The sequence below is a fragment of the Sitophilus oryzae genome, unplaced genomic scaffold (genome assembly GCF_002938485.1).
Source record: "Sitophilus oryzae breed Bouriz unplaced genomic scaffold, Soryzae_2.0 scaffold_1614_pilon_pilon, whole genome shotgun sequence".
In the NCBI taxonomy this organism is placed as follows: Eukaryota; Metazoa; Arthropoda; class Insecta; order Coleoptera; family Curculionidae; genus Sitophilus; species Sitophilus oryzae.
In genome coordinates this window covers 1,639,530-1,655,028 of record NW_022146297.1, presented here as the reverse complement: position 1 = coordinate 1,655,028, position 15,499 = coordinate 1,639,530, and the positions used below count along the sequence as shown (strand labels likewise).

The following is a 15,499-nucleotide window of genomic DNA, read 5'->3' as shown; positions in this document are numbered from 1 at the left end:
CATCCACACTTTTTTTTTGCTTGAAATACTTATTTCGATGTATGCTTTCGAGTGATATAAAAAAAGTACAAAATTCGGAGGGTGTTATATCTGACAAGCACCATTAATAAATAATATTTTCTTGCCTTTAGCTGTGTATTTTTCCTAATTGCAAAAAATCGGTTTCTGGGCCTACCCTTCATCAGGTGGGCTGTCCAGGGGCTGGTTCTCACCGATACGGCAAGCAAAACTTTTTCAATATCAACAGATGATGTCGTAAAGTGTCGGTGAGAAATTAGTGCATCTCCCGTCAAAGGATGGTAAAGAGCGTTTTTCGGCCCGCTCAAATATATATGAAATGAACAAAATTATTACAGCTTTAGTGTATATTAAGACCAGCCACTGGACAACCCACCTGATGAAGGGTAGGCCCAGAAACCACTTGTGGGAGTGGAGCTTGGTTCCCCCCTTTACAACAAGCAAGACAATTTTCTTTTTACTTTTTTTTCTACTTTCGAATTTTCGAAATTAGAAAAAATACACAGCTAAAGACAAGAAAATATTATTTATTAATATACACTAAAGCTGTAAGAATTTTGTTCATTTCATATATATTTGGGAGAGCCGAAAAACGCTCTTACCATCCTTTGACGGGAGATGCACTAATTTCTCACCGACACTTTACGACATCGTCTGTTGATATTGAAAAAGTTTTGCTTACCGTATCGGTGAGAACCAGCCCCTGGGCAGCCCACCTGATGAAGGGTAGGCCCTGAAACCAGTTGTGGGAGTGGAGGTTGGTTCCCCCCTTTACGACAAGGAAGACAATTTTCTTTTTACTTTTTATTTTTTTTTTACTTTCGATTTTTCTAAATTAGAGAAAATACACAGCTAAATTCAAGAAAATATTATTTATTAATACTAATTTATTTATGATGTAATTTTAACAGAACGTCAACGATTTAAATAAACGTATCAGTTATACAACTATAGTGTTCTTGGATAGTTGTATTTATATAGATATTTTTAAAAGTTTTTCTTTGCTCTTTAAGTTTTTCTTTGTTCTTTAAGTTTTTCTTTGTTCTTTGAGTTTTTCTTCTAACGATCGGAGGAAATATTCCTCCTGGTGTAAAATACAGAAAGAAATTTCTCAAAATCTACCCCCGCCCCAATAAAAATCAAAGGTTTTCCTTGATTTAAGAAAAAACAATCTTCAGATTTTTAACAGGACACTTCCTCCTCAATACACACCTCAGTACATTAAAGCTAAGAAACAACGGCGACTGCAAATTCTGTAGGGAAAATGGGAAACACATAACACAGAAAACCAATCAATGAGTGTGCCGAAACGACAACCATTCGTACCATAAACTTTGGTACGACTAATATCGGAGATCGAAAAATCTCTAGAAAGCATTTTCAGATACTGGCTTTTGTCAAAGCCTTAAAACTATATGATAAATTATAACTCAAGAAAGGGGGCACTATAGATCTATAAAGTCGCGGTGATTAACTCCCCCCTCCCATATAATCTCCATGTACCTCCTGAAACGTTAAGTATTTTTTGTCTTAGGCAAATTTGTTATACATACTAGTAAAATACCACTAACAAATGGGTTTTCATTTATGGATCATTCGTAAATTTTCTTCTAGTGGCGAAACTCCCAGAACTCTTTTCAAGAAAACAATATTTAAATCATTTAATTAAAATCAGTTATGTCTTTTGAGTTTTTTCTTATCAAAAGACCAAATACGGTAACATGTATATTTTATTTTGACATTATTAATATTATTGACACAGAGCAATTTTAACATTGAAAATATTTCTGTTATCCTATATAAGGGAGCCCAAATCGAATTAAAATGCTACATTTGCCACACCATGACGTCATATATACAAGGGTATAGGAAATCTCGGCGCAGCGGCGGCAGTCGGCCAGCGCGCGCAAAAACCATTACATCGCTAATTGTTTATTGATATATCTTTATTAGTTTAAAAGCAAAAAATATGGGGTTTGCTTTGATACCTTGTCAAGACATGAGCGAAACTTTTAAATTGTTTCTTTTTTTCATTTAGGCCTTCGTTTTTCGTTAAATGAAAGTTATATTAAAAAAAAATCTCTATTTTTAAACCAAATTTTCGCATGATTGAAATGATTATTCATGTTTAAAGTTTTTTTTTGGTCATAAGCGCTAATGGAAATGTTTTTTTGTAAATAATTATAAAAAATTACTCCCTACGAAGACTTTATTCTGTACTGGATCAAAAAATAAGTATTTGTTTTCTCTATACGGTGGTATTAATATATCGATTTTTGATGATAGTGCCTTTTTACCCTGTTTAATTTTGTACTACTTTCGGAATAAGGGTCCCCATATCATGTACTGTGATGTACTGTACTTCCATCCCTGAAAAATTCAGCTTGTGACACCGAAGTGAGAGGTAACGTCAAAATAAGCTTTAATCTACCTACATCATCATAGGTAGGTGTAGGTACTCTAGGTAAATTCTACCTAGACAGTAGCTGAACTAGCTGACAGTAGTAATTAATTTGTTATCCGATAAGTAGTTGTCATTATATAAGTTTAATCGTCTTATACCTCCTATAACGGTAGGTTTTGGATTTTTCCTGATTGGTTTGTTAAACAAAAATATACTGGGCATATAAATGTCTGTTACAGGTTAATTCGTTAAAGAAATATGTTACACACATATTATTTTAATAATAATAGTATAATAGTAATGGCTATATTATGTTATAACACATTATTGAATTAACAATTGAAAACAGTATTGAATGTACTTATTTTAACCAATGCATTGTTTTGTTTTTTTAATCTCACAAATAAGAAATATTTTATAGTTTTTATTATAAAAAACAGTGATTATACAATTTATTTACACCCCTTACACTGTTTTCTGTAAGGGGTGTAACCAGGAGTATATTTCGTAACCTTTTACGATATAAGAGGGCACAAAGTGTTTTATTACTTAATGCTTAAAATTTAATAATATATTTGTACATAAAATAAAATAGACTAGAAAGTCAATTAATTAATATTGACGTAATTACTAAATAAGTACAAGATTTTTTTTCTAATTATTTTAGTGTATTTTTAGTCACCGAATTATAAAGGAGAGATATCCAACCATTGCATTATTTTACTCACAAATAAATGTTTTATGGTTTTTATTATAAAACAACGATTAATTTATTATACACCCCTTAACCCAAACACTCCAAGGAGGATATTTCGTGACCCCGTATTTAAAGTGGACAAGGTTTATTAGTCAATGTTTTAATTACCCAGCGTCTTTAATAAAAATCTAATGTAATTTTTCATAGAAATGATCTGACATGAAAAGCAAATTTTATCAAAAAACTTTTTGATTATCTACAAGGAGTAAACCGCTGACAAATGTCTGTATACTAATGCCAAAGTAATGCCAAAAATACAAATTAAATACCAAATTTCTCATATAATGCCCCACTAATGCCAAGCTGATTCCAATATAATACCACTAATACCACGAATAATATGTAACACATTTGTTTCACGAATTAACCTGTAACAATACTGGTAGGTACGTGCACAGATTTTTTCCTAGGTAACTTAAAAGTCGTTAAAAAGTCTAATTATATTTAAAGAAGATATAATTCCAACAAATTACATTATAAGGCCAATAATGCACAAGTAATACCATTAAAATTTTAGCGTTTTTAACTTGTGTAACATATTTCTTTAACGAATTAACCTGTAACAATAGTGGTAGGTACGCGCACAGATTTTTTCGCTAGGTAACTTATTAAGTCGTTAAACAGGCCTATAAAAGCTATAACAACATAGGTAACTAATATTTATAATTTAATTCGAGTTTTAATCTCAAATAATAAATGTTTTTACTGGTGTATTTCTGAAGTGTTCATTATTAAAAGTAGATATTCTTCAAGTTATGCGAAGTAATAAGTAATGTTTCCGGTGAGACCGCGTATATGTCACCGGATTCTGGTTAGTATAAAGACTTTTTCTATAGAAAGAGTTTTTTCTATATTTTCCTTTCAAAATAAGACTAATTTCTTCTTATTCTTTTAAATATTACAGTGTTTCTTTTTCCTAAAATGTTATACTTAATTTTCGCTTAAAATTAAAAAATCACAAATGGAGGAAAATATACGTTATTGAATAAAGTTTATACAAATCACTTTACCATAACAAAAAAGTAAAAACATGTCATGGCGGAAGATATTCAGGTGGCATTTCACACATTTATCTATTAAAATCGAGATTAAAATAATAAACTTGCGTAACATGTTATACACGAGATAGAAAGTTTCAGAATCGATTAATACGCAATACGCTACGCAGTCAACTTATTCCTATGCGCGGATGAGCGTCTTCAAGACTCTTCCTTCGGCCAGGGTCACGACGCCGCCGAAGAGGAATCGGCCTACGTTTGGCTAAACAGGCTGGACACGGTGGAGTACGATATTGGCGAGTCTGAATATTTATAAAAATTTGCAAAGTAAAATATGTTGGAAAAATAATTAATCCATACATATATAAAAGCTCAAAGGGTTTTTTTGTTGCATCCATCCCGCCGAAACCGCTTTACCAATCTTGATGATTCTTTTTTTAAATAAAAGGTATATATGTGTAGATTTGTTATGAAGTATTTTTATAGTGCTTAATGGCTATTTCTTTGTGTAAAACGACTAAATACTAAAACATACCTGAAAAACACCTAAAAATACCTCCAGAAATAATTTATTTGTCATTGTCAGTGGTGTGTCAGTTAGATTATATATTACGTTTTTAGATATTTTAGAGTGAGTTCATGCCGCCAGCTTTAGATACATAAATATTAGCACAAAGGTTCGTTTAAACGACATTAGTGAATTAGCTACACAACGCGATTTTAGGAAATTCATCCTCTTAGAGAGTAAAATTATCTCGGAACAGTTTGTTGTATGAAAATTCCTTACTATTTGGTCTAGAAGAATGAAATCCTACAAAAAGAATTAGAAGAAATTTTTGAAATTCATCAACCAAATGGGTAAAGTTAGTAAAAGTTTATATAAAACTTCGTGACCTCTGGATTATACACATAAAAATTGGCACAAAGGTAAAGCGAATTTATGAAATTTATACCCTTAGGAAGTAGAATAGGGAATGAAAGTTTGCTGTACGAAAATGCAATACTATAACATTATAAACCAGACAGTACAAAATTTTATACAAGGGTTTATTTAGTGACATCATAACGAAATATATCTTCCTCAGTTATCCTTCAAAGAATAAAAAATAACCTATAAAGAGAGTATTAGTACTCTTAATAAATAAAAAAAAGATGAAAAATAAAAAACATCTATGCTCACTAGCTCTCTATAAAGAAGTAAAAAATCATTTAAATCAATGCATAACCGATTCGAGGTGTAACGCGAACGTAGTCGCGAGAAAAAGCTAGTAATTTATTAAATTATTTTATTTAACTCATTAATTTTCATTGAAAAGGAATTTTTGTAATTCGCCACTATATTAGTTAAAAACTAAGAAACTCATATCAAATTTAAGTTTTGCGATTTTGACTTATACTTTTTACAAAATCTGAACACATTTTAAAAGAAAAAAAGTTTTTGATAATTGTTATGTATAATTGTGATTTGTGTAGATTGACTACAAGTTGTATAACATAAATTTCTACGACCGGTCTATCTAGTGGTCTGCAGCATCGCCTTGTGGTGCAAACGTGGGCCTGTTAATCTGTGATGTGACACACAACAGCCAAGAAAAACAGAAGCGTGGCTAAGAATTTAGTAATTTAAAAAAAAGTCTTTTAGATACAGTAGTAGGTATTAAAAAGTTTTGTGTTTAAATGGGGTTTGCCTTTAAGAGGTAAAAAGTTATATCGTAAAGTGTAACTTTCCGTAAGAATTCTTTATCTGTCATTGATCATGATCTGTCATCATGTTAACCTGATGTCTTGTATGTTATTTTGTTTTTTTCGAGGTTTTTTTGCTTGCTTGTTTTACGGATAGGTGCGATCGCATAATTATTATTGATAATGTTATATTTAATGTTAACATTACTACTTTTTCAGTGAATCTTTAAATCTGTTGTTTTTTGTTAAGTTCGTTATTTAAACATATGTATGTAATACACTCATATTAACACTAATCTAATATTTTATGTATATTTATTATTTATTGTATATACAGGGTCGCTGTTATGTATGGAAACAGTCGATTATTAGGTAAAATATAGGAGATACCGCAAAAAGTTAAATACATAAATTATAGGATTTTTAAATATCTATTAGCGAGTAATAAATTCATGTATACAGAGTCGGTCATAAAGTCACAAAAGAGCTTTTACAAGAAAAAGTCGCACATCAAAGTTATACTTTTTTAAAGAGTAAATGCATATTTCAATTCTAAGCAAAAATCGAAATATACACAATGTACCTCAAACCAACGGTTTCCGAGAGTTATTGTCTTTTGAAATATGCCATTCTGCCGAAACTGTGATACTTAATAATATTTGACATTAGTTCTCAAGTTAGCAATAATTATAGATGTATAAAATGAGATTATCAAGTCTGGAAATTACAAAATTTAAGTTTAACATTTCAATACTTTAATTTATGTACATTGTGTATTACGATTATTGCTTAAAATTGAAGGAAGAATTGAAATATACATTAATATACAGGGGATTTCATTTAAAAAAAAAAGTTTGATGTGCCACAACTTTATGTCCGACCCTGTATACTTAAATTTGCTAGTAGCTAATAGGCATTTAAAACCCTATAACAACAGTATCACAATTTCAGCAGAATGACATCATTAAATGAAACTGAACATATCGATATTAATTAAATCAAATTGTTTAAGTGATATTCAATAACTCGGAAACGGTTGGTTTGTGGTACATTATGTGTATTTCGATTTTTACTTAGAATTGAAGGAAGAATTGAAATATATAATAATATACAGGTGGTTCTATTTAGAAAAATGAAACTTTGATGTGCCACGGCTTTATGACCGACCCTCTTTACATAAATTTATTACTCGCCAATAGACATTTAAAAACGCTATAATTTTTGTATTTAACTTTTTGTCAGTACCTTGTATATTTTACCTAATAATCGACCGTTTCCATACATAAAAGCGACCCTGTATATATTTTTTTTTAATTTTTGAATTTAATAAAATATCTGTATTTGAAGGGTCAGGCGAAAAAAGCAGATAATAATTTTCTCTCCAAACTGAGAAATTCACGATTTAATGTACAAAACCTTACAAAAATAAAGTACAGGAACTTAACAGAAAAGTACAGAAACAGAAAAAATAGCGGACAAACGTACGAATTCAACAATGAGTTGCCTGGTTATTTCCTTTTTTTGCTTGACTTGCCTATTGTTTTTCCTTTATAGTATAACTTCGAGGCTATATATCTTCTGACTAGGTTCTGTTCCTAAGTTTTTCCCGTTTTGCGGCTTCTAAAGATGCTTACACTCACTCTGAACCAAATGCACCGAATATTTAAATGTAGCAAAAAAATTGACTTACCTGCTTTTTTCCCTGACCCTTCATTTGTACTCGCAAAGAATGTGTAATAAATGAGAAGAACTTGAGATATTTTATGTTATTTATTTAATTCAGTTTATTATTTACTCCTATTTAACAATCTTTCTTTTCTTTTACTTTTTAATTATTTATCGAAAACAAGATTTTTTTAATGAATTATAGGTATATATAATAGTTTCTTTTGTCTCAAAACCAATAATATTTAAGTTAATTTATTATATGTTTTAGTTAGTTTTTTATCAATATATGAGGATTATTATTTTTTTAAAGAAGCTCGTAATGTTTTAGTAAAATTTACATTATTACTAATAATGAGAAATTGCAGCATGCCCCTTTAAATGTATTATATTTTTGTACTGTAATTATCACAAAACATTAACATCTCTCATATGTCAGAGACAGTACTTAGTATATTTAGCCTTATAGTCCTTAGTTTCAGTGTGTCCTAATATGATGTAGTAACATTATTGTAGCCTGATGATGACATCCAAAACTGGGCTCTTTTTAAACTGAATGAAGGTATTATTCCTATCTTTTTTATTTAATTCAATTTTATTTTAAAATCAAAATAGTCCCTATAGAATAGCGACAGAATTTTACCGAATTTACCAAAATATACTATCTAAAAAAATATAATTTAAGACAGCATTTAAACCACTCAGAAAATACAATAAATATAAAATAAAATTTAACTTACTTTAATTCCGAATTAACGTCTAAAAGTTAACTCTAACAAAATCTCTTTACAATCACAACTTCGCGATATTCGCGTAAAATTTTCGAACTCGAATTCTATAGCAAAGCGAAGATCCGAAATGTTCGCTGTCCAGCATCCGACTGACAAGCGGGAGAGCTTTCCCAAGACGAGAAAGATTTTCCAGAGTGGGGATGAAAATCTGATGATGCGGTTTTTCGGCAAAGTTATAACACATCCAGTGAAATAAATAGATTTTGTTTTGAATAAAGCCATTGAATAAAAAGACTACAGATGGAGTATATCAATGAAATTCCGTAAGGATACAAAGCTTTTATTTTACGACGAGTCAATAAATGCGAATAGCTATTAAGATTGTTTAAAATAACAAAGTTAATATAATTAATTAATAACAAAAATACAGATACGTTACTAAAACAACTATCTAAAATTCATAAACTTGACGTATCCTAATTATTTTTGATAAGTAATGCGGATATGTAAGAATAAACATAATTAATTAACTAACTCGTAAGGTATAAATATAACTACTTATTAGTAAAAAAAATGTTCCATTATTCTTAAATTTTCAAAATCGCTCCCTGCAAAAGTAACTGTTTTTTTAAATAGTTTTCTAAAATTCATAATAATCTCACTATAATTCGAGTCGTGGCACAATGTTTTCCGAGATTTATACACTTTGAAGAAATAATAAAAATTAATACAATAAAGCACAAGCTTATTTTAAACGCAAAAAAATTCAAATTTGTTCGGACTTGTCAAAAGAAATGTCAAACAAAAGTATCAGAAAAAATATCGTTCCATGACGTAGGTTCCGCTTCAAATGTAAAAATGTAAAAATACTTTTACATTTTGCTTCTATAGTTTTGTTATTTAGTGTATTCGAATGCACAGACTCTAATAATTCAGCAAAACTTCACTAAGTTTTAAATTATTTGTTATTAATACAATATTTTGTATTGAAGATGTGGTAAAACCTTAAATCCTGCGTGAGTCATCATATTTTTGATAAATATCTTGCATGTATGTTAATGTTTTGATAAATGTCCTGCACGGTGTAATTCAAAAGCAATCGAATACGTAACAAATTATGTTATACAATAGATACCAGAAAGAAATGAGCATCGTATATTAACAAATTATGGTGGGTAAATAAAAATTAATAAATTACCATAAAATACTACATTAAATTACTATGAATTTATATTAAACTAGTTGAAGGCTGGCGCATCCGCCACGACATCAGGAAAAAAATACTTTTTATTTTTTTTAATTAAATGAAAGACAAAAAATCCGGCGACGACAGTTTTTAGAAGAGCCAATTAGCTATCTTTTAGTAAAAAAAGCAATTTTCTAGAGCAAGTCATTACTTGACTAGAGACGATACAGATAACCATTAGCATTTTATATTATGTAGATTTAAGAAATATTCTATATCAATCAAAGCTAGCTTTTCGAAGGTCACAGTGCAGTACATCATATCATTTTTGATACGATTTTCCAGGAAATCCATAAAACATACCCCATTTTTGATTAAATTATTATTTTTTTAATTAATTATTATCTTATAGAGCCAAAACATGAATACTCTATTACCAAATAAAATACATTGAATTATTTTTGTAAAATATTGCAAATTTAAAAAAAATAGTATAATTTTATTAAATAAATCATATGAAGTGACTGAAAAAAAGTCACAATAATAAATGCAGTTGATCTTGTAACAAAGACCGTCAAGGAGAAACCCGGAAAATGGCACGCGCTGATAATAGTAGATGTGAGAAATGCATTTAATATGGCAGCATGGCCTATAATCTTCTCAGAGTTAGCAAAAAGAAACATCAGCCCATATCCTATAAATATTATAACATCATATTTTACACATCGTACTGTAAACTTGGATAAAGACCACCAAGAAGAGGTTGGGGGAGGCGTACCCCAGGGATCGGTTTTGAGTCCTACCCTTTGGAACATCCTTTACGATGACGTAATGGAAATAAGGGTACCTCAAGGAGTAAAAATAATCTGCTACGCAGGAATAATACGCTCCGAAGGAATGATACGCAAAACCGAAGAGGCTTTACACTATATATATATATATATATATATATATATATATATATATATATATATATATATATATATATATATATACTTGTGGATGAATCAAAACCAGTTAGAAGTTGCACCGGAGAAAACAACTGCTATTCTAGAAGAATTTTAGAAAACGCTTTATACGTACACAATTTAAAGTAGGTGGGAAGCACGTTAAACCAACTAATACAGTAAAATACCTCGGAATAACACTGGATAGAGGGCTAACTTACAGTCAACATGTAAAAGATACTTCCGGAAAAGCAAACAGAACTGTCAAAGCTATATGTGGACTACTTCTGAACATAAAAGAACCGTCCTCAAAAAATAAAAGAGTTCTTGCGGTATCAATGCAAGATATAATTCGATACGGCGCGCGGCGCTCCTGTATGGATCGAGGCACTAAAATTCCAACGGACGATATATATACTTGTGGATGAATCAAAACCAGTTAGAAGTTGCACCGGAGAAAACAACTGCTATTCTAGAAGAATTTTAGAAAACGCTTTACACGTACACAATTTAAAGTCGGTGGGAAGCACGTTAAACCAACTAATACAGTAAAATACCTCGGAATAATACTGGATAGAGGGCTAACTTACAGTCAACATGTAAAAGATACTTGCGGAAAAGCAAACAGAACTGTCAAAGCTATATGTGGACTACTTCCGGACATAAAAGGACCGTCCTCAAAAAATAAAAGAGTTCTTGCGGTATCAATGTAAGATATAATTCGATACGGCGCCCGGCGCTCCTGTATGGATCGAGGCACTAAAATTCCAACGGACGAAAAATATATTGTTTTCCATACAGAGAAAAACGGCCCTAAGGATATGTTCAGCCTATCGTACGATATCAACAAATGCCGTGTTGGTTATAGCTGGGCTGATCCCGCTGCATTTAGCAGCTGAGGAAAAGCGAGAGTTATATGTCAAAGCAGAGATTAACGATGAGATGAAAAAACAGCAATGAAGAGGTACCTAACAAAAATGGCAAGAGGAGTGGGATGTATCCGACAAGGGAAGGTGGACTAGAAAGTTAATACACAACGTGGAGGACTGGACGAGTAGGAGACATAGAGACGTGGACTACTACATTAAGCAGTTTCTTTCCGGGCATGGAGTCTTCATGGACTTCTTGCACAGAATAAATAAAATACCAAATGGCAACTGCCTGTACTGCGACTAAATCGACGGCATACGTTGTTCTGCTGTCCAAGATGGGAAAAAAATGTCTGCCTTATTGTCGGGTGTAGGAATGTTAACTTCGGATACCTTGATTATGAAAATGACCAAAACTAGTGAAATATGGGGAAACATAGGGGCATTTATGAAAGAAATAATAATAGAGAAATCATCAACCAGCCTGAAGTGTCCACTGCTGGACGTAGGCCTCCCTCAAATCCTTCCACTCTTCTCGGTCCTGTGCCACTTGGATCCAGTTTCCTCTAAATCTCTTCAAGTCATCTGACCATCTTGTCGAAGGTCTGCCTCTGTTTCTGGGAGCATCTTGTCTTGGCCGCCATTCTAGTATTAGCTTGGTCCATCTATCATCCGTTCTTCTGGCAATATGCCCAGCCCAGTTCCATTTGAGTTTTTTAAGCAGATATATAGCATCTGTTATTCGTGTACGTTGTTTTATAACTGTACTGGGTATCTTGTCTCTTAGAGATACACCAAGCATTGCTCTTTCCATAGCTCGTTGGGCTACACGGATTTTTTCTATGGACTTTTTCGTCAGTGTAAGTGTCTCTGCGCCATATGTAAGTACTGGCATAACGCACTGATGGAACACCTTCCTCTTTAAGCACATTGGTAGATCTGATTTTAACACATATCTTAGTTTGCCGAATGCTGCCCATGTTAGTCCTACTCTTCTTTGTATCTCGTGCGTCTGGTTATCGCGGCCAATTGTTATTTCGTGCCCCAGATATTTATATGAATATACTTGTTCTATATTTGCTCCGTCTACCGAGACATTTCCACTAATAACAAGATTAGTCATTAGTTTGGTTTTTGAATAATTTATGCGTAGTCCAATTTGATCTGACGCCCGTTTAAGTGTTTTTAGCATATTTTGAGCTTCGTGTATTTTGTCTGTAATCAGCACCAAGTCATCAGCAAAACGCAGGTTATTGAGCATTTCCCCGTTAACATTAATGCCCATTTCCTCCCAGTTTAGTCTTTTGAACATATATTCTAATAGTGCTATGAACAATTTGGGGGAAATTGTATCGCCTTGCCGTACTCCTCTTTTAATACGGAATTTATTTGTGTTTTCGTGTAGCGATACAGATGCTGTTGCATGGTCGTATATATATTTTAAAAGGTTAGTATAACGGGTGTCTATACGACATTCGGCTAGGGCCTTGAATAATTTGTGTTGATCGATAGAGTCGAATGCCTTTTCGTAGTCGACAAATATTAAAATGAGGGGTTTATTATACTCAACACATTTTTCTATTAGGGACTTCACCACCAACAGATGGTCATTTGTACCGAAGTTCGATCTAAATCCAGCCTGTTCTCTTGGTTGATATTGTTCTAGTTTTAGGGAGAGACGATTTGTGAGGATTTTTGTGAATAATTTGTATGTGTGGCTCAGTAAACTAATAGGCCGATAGTTGGTAAGGTTTGTTTTGTCCCCTTTTTTATGTAATAGGATTATATTGGCATTATCCCATTCTGATGGCGTTCTTCCTTCGACAAGACATTTGTTGAATAATATTTGCAAAGCCTTGAGAACCTTTTCTCCTCCTTCTTTAATGGCTTCAATAGCTATATTGTCGTCACCGGGAGACCTATTATTTTTCATAAAGTATAATGCCGCCGATATTTCATCTAAAGTAATATCTGGGATTTCTTCTGAGCCTTGATTCATCACAGTTGGTATGGTACTATACGAGTTTCTAGGGTTTGGGTTGTCATATAACTGCTGGTAGAAATTTTCCTTCTGCATTTTGCAATTTATGAATTAGTGCTCTCCCTATGCTTGCCTCTTTTTTGAAAACTTTTAATCCTTGAATTCTCTCAATGAGTTGCGTTATTTTGTTGGTATTGTGGGTTCTGATGTCTTTCCTTATCTCTTTTGATATCTTCTTGTTAAGTTTCCTATAATCATCTGAGTGTTTGTTTATCATAACTCTACGTTGCTTTATCAGATCTTTAGTGTTTTGGGTTAGTTTTGTGTTTCCCTGATTATCCTTTTTAGGACAATTTTCTTTAATAGCTTGCGTTAAAATAGTTACAATGTGATTATTTATATCTTCAATTTCCATATTTTCCATTATTTCCAGATTTCCTAAATTTTCAGCTGCCATTGCTCTATATTCTTCTGGCTTTTCTGGTGTTACCCATTTTCTCATGGTCCTCTTCCTTATCATTTTTCGTCGTTCAGATTTAAGGTTGAATTCAATTCTAGTTCGAACTATTCGGTGGTCACTTCCTATGGAGAATTCGCCCAATACTTGTACATCTCTAATTATCCATTTTTTATCAGTCATGATGAAATCTATCTCGTTCTTGGTAATTCCGTCCGGACTTGTCCAGGTCCATTTTTGATTTGGATATTTCTTAAAGAAGGTGTTCATTACATATAGTCCATTTTGCAGCGTGAATTCGATCATTTTCGCTCCTCTCTCATTTCTTTCACCATAACCATATGTACCCACTCATATTTCTGCTTCGTCTTCTTTTTGTCCAGCTTTAGCATTAAAATCACCCATTAATATTGTAAATTGGGAATAGAGAAAGGAAAAGACGAAAAGGCAAGAAATGTGGAAGTATACTAAAAATAAATAGGGTAAAATATAGATAAAAAAATTAACATAGATAAGATATAAACCCCAAGAATACGTACGAACCCGAAGTAATGCCATACAGCGGTTTCGGGGAAGGGGAGAGGAGGAGCTGACTCCTCGGAGGTGGACTTTTTTAGTGGGTAACAATTCGACTCCCACACTGTTTGGAGTTCGTCTCTATGATCGTCTCTCTCGAGATGGTGATGGGAACGAACACCACTCGCCTATAAAAGGTTTTTTACCACCCCATCACCAAAAAAAAACTCTATTTATACAGGGTGCATGAGTCTTAAGTATGTAATTTAGCAAAAAAAATAACAGTAATAACGGGTAATGTGGACAACAAATATTTTTCCGTTAAAAGGATTTAATTTTTTCTATTAAATTTTTTTTAATGGAAACACACCTTTAGATTGAAGATATAGTAGCTCAAAAAGAGCTTTTTGTGGGGGGTTGCAAATTTTAAATACAGAAACAGTTATAATATACAGGGTTTAAAAAAATTGGGATATAGCATATACTCGTAGTAGCTGTAGCTACTTGGTAGGTTTGTATAAGTACTCAATTTTTTTAATTTTAGTATTTTTTCGTTAGCAGATGATCAAAAACTTTTAATTATCTGCTGGTGATACTAACATAGTTAGTGAAACGCGCGTCCAGTGTTTAAAAGTATAAAGTTTTTTGGTGAATTAGTTTTTTATTTTGAAATATAATTTTATTTTTTTTCTTATTATGATAATACGGTTAGCAAAATGTGCGTTCACAGTTTAAACTAAGAAGTGATTTCCTAAATTGTTCTAATTTATTGTTATTTTACTGTTGTAGGACCAAAACTTCCAATTATTATGCAGAAACCATTCATCAATATCTAGTTTTAATAATATAATAAGGAACGGAACATCAGACATTTACAAATTATGTAACAAATGTTTAAAAAAAAAGTAGCCATTTTACATACGAAACGTAGCTATTATTATTATTTATCATTTTCATTTGTCAATAAATATAGCTAAATATAATCTCTCTTGTCTATGTCAACAAAGACTGTCATGTTTTTTTGTATATGCCAGTGTATAATTTTATTATGGAAAAGCACCGAACATTAGAAAAATATAATAGAATTGGTAAAAATATTCCAGAGTTTTGGAAAATAATAAAGCGGAGATTTACAGAGCGGAATGATTTGACAGAAAAAAATATAAAAAAAAAGAAACAGATTCCATAGATATTCTAAATAATCCATAAACAAGATATCCAATCGACATGCAGGTAAAAACAAAATAAAAATTGTATTATATTTATTATTTACTATTACTTCATTAT

General features: G+C 31.8%; 1 protein-coding gene across 1 annotated transcript in view; it reads right to left on the bottom strand.

The window, feature by feature from the left end:
* LOC115880113 overlaps window positions 1-8,385 on the bottom strand; it is an 870,630-nt gene extending 862,245 nt beyond the window's left edge. Inside the window, exon 1 of the mRNA XM_030897242.1 lies at window positions 8,266-8,385. The gene's annotated coding sequence lies outside the window, so the exon portion shown is untranslated. The remainder of the gene's footprint in view (window positions 1-8,265) is intronic.
* Window positions 8,386-15,499: the final 7,114 nt, after the last annotated feature.